The sequence below is a fragment of the Ruditapes philippinarum genome, unplaced genomic scaffold (assembly GCF_026571515.1).
Source record: "Ruditapes philippinarum isolate M1 unplaced genomic scaffold, ASM2657151v2 ctg1465_1_1_1_1, whole genome shotgun sequence".
NCBI classification, from domain to species: domain Eukaryota; kingdom Metazoa; phylum Mollusca; class Bivalvia; order Venerida; family Veneridae; genus Ruditapes; species Ruditapes philippinarum.
Genome location: NW_026852415.1, coordinates 203,398 through 210,906, shown reverse-complemented (window position 1 = coordinate 210,906; position 7,509 = coordinate 203,398).

Genomic DNA, 7,509 nt, shown 5'->3' with positions numbered 1-7,509 from the left:
GAGGCCACACAGAGGGAAATAATGCTGTGAAACAAAATAATTAATTAAATTCTCTGATCCAAGTATTCATCATTTAAATATAATGTTTCATTTATATATGCCTAACACAATTAAACATACAAATACATGTATGTGAATGAAATAACACTACTGTAGGCCATGCAGTATTATTATACGATGGTACAATATCTTTAGAAGTGTTTGTAAACTGTACTTTATATTAGTATGATGAAAAGTTTATGTTGACTGCAAAAATATAATATTGAAACTATCTTCAATTGCCTGTCCCATTATATCATGCCCCCAGATTCCACAATTTTGGACTTTCATATAAGATCTAATAAGGTAAATTAGAAAAATTATATATTTTTTTAATTTTAACAGAATGTTGTTTAGTTTTACATTAATCATTTCTGTGAAAAAATTGAGATAAAAAATTAAGAAAATCGCTCAAAAGGTGATATTTGAGAAATGGTAACATATATAATATTACCTCCCTTTATTTAAAATGCATTTTTGTTTTATATTAATTGTGACTACCCATAACCATATAGCACCATGAGCTGGCCATGTATAGGCTCAGGAGTATACTTAAATTTAATTCTCAAACTTTCAGCATGACAGTCATGCTTTTGAATTATTAAGCTCTCACACTCAATTTAATCATACATGTGAACTTTTTTCAATGATCAAGTGGGAGATTTTCTTCAAAAGGAGGGAGATTTTAGAATTTGCAATAAACAAAGAAGGAAGTTCTGACATCAAAAAATAGGGAGATTTAATTTGTGAAAATGCCCCTTATTTTAAGAAAAATCTTTGAAAATATGGCTGAAGAAAGTGTGAGTCTCCCGCCTAAAGTAGGAGAGTTCACCTGTATGTTTAATCTCAGGAGCAAAATGCATGAGCACTTAATTAAAATCAAATATTGAAATTCCTTGGTATTTCATACAGATATTAATGCTTCCCCTCTTTATTGAAGTTTTAAACTCAAGTTAATAAATAAAATATTTATTATTCACTCTTTGTATCACAAAATAATGAAATTGCACACATAAGGGAGGTAATCATTTATTAATCTGTTCTGCATAATACATTGTACATGTATGTGCATGACTGTATACATGTATGTACATGTACTTAAAATTCAATACTTTTCATACCTGATATTTTTAGTGATATAGCAGTAATGATCAACTATATAGTGTAATTATACTAAAATTAATCTATTTCCTAATGAATAAATTTAATTCATACAACTTTACTTGAAAAGCCATAAGGACCCATAATATTGAATTTTACCATCCTTTTATATAATGTACAGGAATGTGTGTATTTCATGTTTGTAAAATTTTAGTTGCTGTCCATTGTCCATATTTTATTTAAAACCCCTTCAAGTACCATATTTGACAGTTTTAACTGCTTACAACTGGATAATTCCTTCCACTGCGTAATTAATTAAATGTTAAAAATCTTAACTTGGCAATCTCATTATATTGTCGTATACAAAACAAAATAAAGTTTTACGTATTGTCAAAAGGTATGGTTTGAAAAATTAATTCACAATGCAATATTTCATTGAATTAAAAGGGCATAGTGGATGGATTAGTTATAATTAATTATCAATTAATATGAAAGGTTCTTCATCAAATTTAGGTGTTCAGTTAATAAGATATTTCAATGATTTGTTTAAAGATTACATTGACTTTGTGACGGCTGCCAATTAAATTTGTTCCATGAAATTATTATAAACAATAGTATGAATTCAGCAAATTTGACTTGGATTACTTTGGAGGGGGAAAACAAAAAAGAATGTAGTTCAGGACTTTGGAAGTTAAGACTTAAGTTATATTTTATTTGGTTTAATACTACAGTAAACCAGTTTGGTGGTTCCTGATGCATTGATAAACTATTAAAACATAGAAACAGTCCTTTTATTATGCACCAGTTTAAGCTTATGCCATTTTGTCTGTCTGTTTTGATCCACTGCTACTCCCAAGGTTTTCTTTAAAATGATGCACTTTTCCTAAAAAAATCCAACTTAAATCAGCTTTTTACTTTACCAAATCAGCAATTTTAGCCATAATTTTTCAAATTTTTTCCCAATATCAAGAGGCTATTAAGGCCTCTTCCTAAATTTAGAGAGAAAAATCTAATAAACTCAAAACCAAGACTTTGATATTAGTTTAACCCTTAATCTGCTCACAGGCAGCGAGTGAATATACTTATATAACCAGTGCAGACCAAGTCCAGCCAGCATGTCTATCCTGCCTGACGATTTCACTCTTTGCTATTCTAATTCAGTCAGTACATATTTGAGCCACGTCATGACAAAACCAACGTAATGCGTTTGCGACCAGCATGGATCAAGACCAGTCTGCTATCTGTGCAGTCTGATCAGGATCCATGCTGTTCGCTTACCAACTCTTTTACAAGTAGAGAAACTGATAGTTAACAGCGGATGCGCAGACTGGTCTGGATCCATGCTGGTCGCAAACGCATGGTTTTGTCGTGATGCGGCTCATTTCTGGAATTTTCCCTAAAATGATGAATGGTTACTGGATCAGGCAAAGGTTTCACTGAAACAGGCAAAGGTTTTCATAAGATATTGTAATCTGAATGAAATAAGAAAATATAAGAATAAAAAAAATTTCACCATCTCAGTATTGTTACTTTGTCCTATCCTTTGAAACCATCATTTCCTACATTTACACTGTTGGTGTTGTGTCTCTTAAGCCTGCGCTGTGTGAGCGATGAACCTTGCACCTTCAATTACCTCACAATATGAGGCTTGAACCAAGTCTGCAGTTTTACATATACTTTTTGTCTTACAGGATTTAATTAATCTTTGTGGATGTAGTTATCATAACATTATTGCAACTTAGTTATTCAATCAGCAATTTTGAAAGGTTAAATTTAACACTTGTTTTTCAAATAATTTGTACTATTTTATATTTAAAGCAGCACGCCTCAAGATTCATATTAATTTTCATAAAAATTTAGAAGTGAATTTGAAAGTAAAATATTATGAGGTAAACAAAAATAGTAATTTATATTTTTCAATCAGCACTTACAATCCTAGAAAATTACCAAAAAGTGGTCAAAATATGCAAAAACAGCCCTTACTGCGTTCAGTAAGGAAGTAAAAATATGGTGATAAAATACTGCAAAATCAGTCTTAAACTGCACATAACATGTAAAATACAACTTGGTTCTTGAAAGTTTTTACCTTTCTTAAAATTTTAATACATTCTTCTCAATGTTGATTTTCTTGAAATATTTTGGCTCATTTGGCTTGCAGCTTTCATGATATAGGCAACAGTGTTAATAACGTTTTAATACTACACACACTTGATAATCTGTATTACTATATTATCTAAATTAGAAATGTACAAAAAATACAACTAGGAATTATGTTGGTCTGGCCTAATGAGCTATTTTCGTAACAGCTTTAAAAACTTTGCTGTGCAAGCTTAATCAATTAACAATTATAACATCGCAATTAAGATTTTAGATTGTTAAAGATAACCGAATTGGCTTCTTCATACAATAAACAGTAAATCATTCTATTAAAACATTAGACTGTAAAATAACCTTATTACTTTGTCCAATACTATACAATGAGCACATAAATCATATTTTAAGGGTATCCATTCAAAATCTTTATTCATAACTTGAATACAGTATGTTAAAGGTATTTAAGGTACATTGTGTGACAGTGTAATTTACCACTGGGAAAATAAAATTCTACCTTGACTGAAATATAGAAATATTCTTCATTTTTTATTGGTTTTTTCATTTAAAAAGCAATATTCTGATCATTTTACTTGAGATAAATGTAAGTCCATATGCACATTTGCCCATAGGACAGTATGCTTGACTATTCTCAGTGCTTGATAGAAGAGCCTGGGTAATGTAGAATTATCTAAGTTCAAAAGAGTTATTGGCTTTAATCAGTGACCTCTAAATATGATCTCAAATAAGAGTGTGAAGTTTCAACCAAATCCCTTCAGTGGTTCTGGAGATACCAACATGCACATAACCAAAGAGTGACACCGACACCTGGGCAAGTACGATGGCTCTGCAATGAGTCTGCAATTCTCTTGTAATTTTGTTGTGATTAATGCTTCCGAGGGATCACTTTGTTTCCAGAATTTTTTTTTTTTCTTCTTAATTCTTCAGATACTCAAGCCAATAAGATTTTACAAAGATACATATTAAAACTATGGTGATATTTTAGTAACCAATAACATAATTCTAGTATTTTAGTAATGACTTGACTATACCATCATTATAGAGTCACTTTTATTAGTAAATGGACTTGTCCATCTTTCAATCTGACCTAAACCATTGATCATTTTTAGGGAGAATCTTAAAATATTTACCTACTGAAAAGCGAACTATGCAGACCTTAGTCAGAGGGCACGGTTGTTACCAGCTGATATTGTTTTGCAGCAGAATCAGTTGAAAAGCAGAGATAAAGGATTAACTATAGCCCCTTTTTTGCATCACAGTTAGAGTTTAAAGCTGGAGAAGAACTTTATATATGTACACAAATTTAGCAAGATTAATTTCCAAAATTCAGTAAGATTGACCATTTTGTGTTTAATGAACTATTAAACACAATAATGATGAAGAGTGTATTACAATTACCTTTTTTGGATTGAAATATATTGTGCAGTCATATCCTTGGTTAAGAAAAAATATATCTTAAGAAAAATGATTTTAACTTAAATTTATAAGGACATACCAAGGTCAGACTTTATATTTGAGCTATTACAGTGGAAAATCAATAAGCCCGATCATTACAATGATTTACACTTGGAAAACAAACATTTTTGTTTAAATCATGACTTATCAATATTTGGCAGTGATTTAAGATTTAGTGGATCATATCTATCTTGACAGTAATTTATTAATCCTTAAACTGCCATAATCATGTAATAGACTTGTCCTGTTTTGCATTTGGAACAGTCCACTAGTAGTTGAAAGGATGTCATTATCAAAATATTAAAAATGGGTCAAAGACAGAAGTGGCCGGGTTGCATTTGTATACCAAATATCATGAGTCTGTGATATTATGAAAATTTTATACCATTCACCATGTCAACGGTAAATAAGAAGTGGATCAGCAACAGACCTGAAATTAAATCCCACCCTATGGGACTTGTTAATGCTGTATACCCAAATCAAGAGGCTGTGATAAGTAGTGGCCAAGAAAACTGTTACAAAAATTTCCTACCATTCACCATTAATGTGGAAAATTTAACTAAGACAGTTTACAGGAAGTAAACAAGCAAGAGACCTGAAATCAAATGCCACTGTATGGGACCATGTGATTATGCTGTATACCAAATATCAAGAGGCTGTGATAAGTAGTCGCTGAGAAAACTATTACGAAAAATCCCCCCCCCACCCGCCCGACGTTACGAAAGTTTTTTCCCCGCCAGCCGCCCGACATTCACCATACTGTAACCCGGGTTTGCACCTTTGCAAAAAATAACTAGTCACATGGTTTATAGAATGCTCAGATTTACTGACTGACCCGAGATTATGCTTTATGAGAGTCAGTCCTCCCATAAAGGCACTAAATGCAGCTTTCATTGTCGCGTACTGACTCTTGATATGTCACCAGTCATTCCCTTAAAGGGTTAATTTTGAAGCACAAAGTGTTGATAATTTACCTTCATGCAATTTCAATAGAGAATTAGCCAAAGATAAGAATTTGGAGCCAAAAATAGGTCTCTGTATGGCGGTCAATGATAACCTAAATGTATACGAGGGATGATCAAAAATAAACCGGACTGTGACTGGCAATTGAAGAATTTTCGTCCTATCACTAATTGTTATATATCCCACTTAACCGGAAAACAATACCTGTAAACTGATACTATATCTAATCTGATAACGCAAATAGCTTGTCCGTAACAGCGAATTCAAAAACCATGGTAACGCACACCCGGCGCAGTGCGTAAATTCGCCTTGACATCAGGCACTTTATGCTGCGTGTATTTTACAATATGGCACATTCAGATTTCAAAATACGCCAAAACGTCATGAACCATATCTTTGACGTTGTCAGTAAAAATGACCTCATTTAAACCATATTTATATTTACAATCACAATTCAAACGTCACATGTTAGTGAAATACTCGCGTTAAAACTATGTCGTCGGAATGTCTCGAAAATCGATCAATATGTCAAAATTGTCAAATGTAAGACGAGAAATTGTTTAAAACGTAGAAAATGATTATGGCTATCAAAGGAAAAGTTCCAGAAATGCAAGCATATTTTTGATTAGCTTAAAAGATTAAGAAAGGATCATAGAGAAATAGAAAACAAGTAAGGGAGAGACAGAAAAAAGAAAATTTCAAGGACGTTGGTGACGTTTATCGCCAAGACGTTGAAACATGACAGTCGATTGATTGCTGACATTGTCAACGATGTTCGACAGAAGCTTCGGGACGGTGCAGTCAACTCTGAGGATTTTAAAATGATAATAGTTAATGCATTAATTACATGTATTGTATTCTTGGTTAACAATTGTATCAATTATTTTCTTATTTTACGCAGTAGTCTTATGGAGAAATTGAGTCAAACAATTTAACAGTCATTGTTCAAATCGGCTATGCGTTTTAATTAATTTAACATTATGACAATTTTGATCATAGTTGTATTATTCTGTTATTCTTTCGTATGTATGATACATTATCATTCAGCAACATTATTTTACATTATTTGTAATACATAATATAGTTAATTGCATGTGCGATTTTTTCAAACAATCAAGTTACAGAAGGAAATAACGGAAGTTTGCGTCATTACAGGAGCTCTTTATCACCATTCATTCTATAACAATACAATATGATACCCACTTGTACAGAAATATATATAGGCAGTGGATCCGCCGCATCAATAACATGACTGTACCACATATTGGCCTACTCCGTGAATGAGTAAAAAGGTGCTCCGTTAAGGACAATACGTTTGTGACGTCGTTAACGTCAATTTTAAAGTTATACCGTGCGCCGCATTGCTTTACATGTACATGCCAATAACAGCATAAGTTTTTTCTTTGTTAATATTTCTTGTTGGTATTTTTTGTATCATTTAGGGGAAAGATTCCGATTTATTTTCCGTTTATTTTAATGTAAATTCATTTAACAGGTAAAGAATCATTTACAAAGTCCGGTTAATTTTTGATCATCCCTCGTAGTAACCAGGGGCAATATGAAAAGGAAGAGGTAGCCCTAAAAAGGGCTGTTATGCCAGCTTAGATGGCCTGCATTTCAAGCCCTCACTAACACTCAGATTTGTAGGCTGGCCTGGTTTTAAAGCAGTGGCTAAAGACACATCATTATAACTGCTAGGATTACACAGGTTTACAAGGTCCCTAATTTGAAACCTTGTCTCCCTGTGTGATTTAGTGAACAAGGAATGGAGTTAGTAGGTAAGTTACAAAATATGTTACAAAATTAAACACAAGTAGAGCAAAACAGAGCAGCAGGAAA